Genomic DNA, 1,397 nt, shown 5'->3' on the forward strand with positions numbered 1-1,397 from the left:
TGTTAAAAAAAAAAAAAAAAAAAATATCAGAAAAATACAAAAAAATCAAGTATTTATCAATTCCATCATCTCTTGTTCCAAAAATAAAAGAGAATAGTCAATGTAAATAAGAGTCATGTAATTTGTCATCTTTTGTTGTTTTTTGTAATAAGCAAGGAGGGTGTATGCCATTGATGTACAACGCGAGTAATTGTGAAATACCTCCAACTCATTCACAATTCTCGTAAAGTCCGGACAGCTAGCTAGATTTCGACCTCAGTTCTTAGCCTGAGAAACTATCTCTTGGTGATTAGTAGTCATGACTTCAGATCTTTCTTTACACATGTGTAGATACACTTTACACTCTTATCACATGTCTTTTTTTGTTATCAGTGCTAGGATTGTGCCTTCGATAGCTAGATTGACATCTCCATTTTGCTGTGAGCTAAACTGTTTTTGCACATGTCACATTTGATGGAATATGAGCTTATATTTTGACCTAAAACTTTGTAGGTACGTTCTAAGCAAACCTTCACGAGACTTCAACTCGTCCACTAGGGACACTTAGTGGTTTAAAAGGCTTAGTGCATATGCTAAATGCATTCGAGAGACCAGCGACAGTGGTATAGTTAGGATTTCCTTAGTTTTGTTTTACTTGAGGACAAGTAAAATTCAGGTTTGGGGGTATTTGATGAGTGCCAAATATTGTATATATTTATCCCTTTTTGTTGGCATTTAACTCATCTTTTATGCATTAATTCTACATTTTATCCCATATTCTGTATTTTCATTGTTTTCAAGAATAAATATTTTTCTTACTTAATTTTGCATTTTTAGGTAATAAATAAAGATTGGATGAGTTGCGGAGCAAAAAGAGCAGAAAAGTGGTGAAAAGCCGGGAGAAATTACGCAAGGAAGCCGCAAAGAATGGAGCGCACGTCCAAAAAGCTGGAAATGGGCTCAAGAAGAAGAAAGTTGTTCTTAAAGAAGAAGTGGGCTCAAGGTTTTCCAATCCCAAACTCATTTCCCAAACCCATATTCTATACCCAAAAGCCTAAAACCCAAATCCATACCCGCTTGCGTCTTCAGCCGTCAGATCAGTTCTCAAGAGCATCCGACGGTCGCTCCCTTGCTATGCATCGAAGTTTGATATCTCCGCCTTACACTACAGTACCTAACTCCATCAAGTACCGTTCGTTTCGTCGTATCTCTTCATCCGACGGTCGCTCATCGCCTGCCTCTGCATCGCCGTCAGATACACCTACCATCTTCCCATCCATCGGTCCAGCTTCGCGAAACATCAAAATCCTCTACACCTGCTCAACACCCTAGTACCCGAACCCTACACCCATTAGCCAAACACACCCTTCTCCCAAATCCATCGAAACCACCTTTCCCCCCCCCCCCCCCCCCCCCCC

This window comes from Papaver somniferum, chromosome 6 (assembly GCF_003573695.1).
Source record: "Papaver somniferum cultivar HN1 chromosome 6, ASM357369v1, whole genome shotgun sequence".
NCBI classification, from domain to species: Eukaryota; Viridiplantae; Streptophyta; class Magnoliopsida; order Ranunculales; family Papaveraceae; genus Papaver; species Papaver somniferum.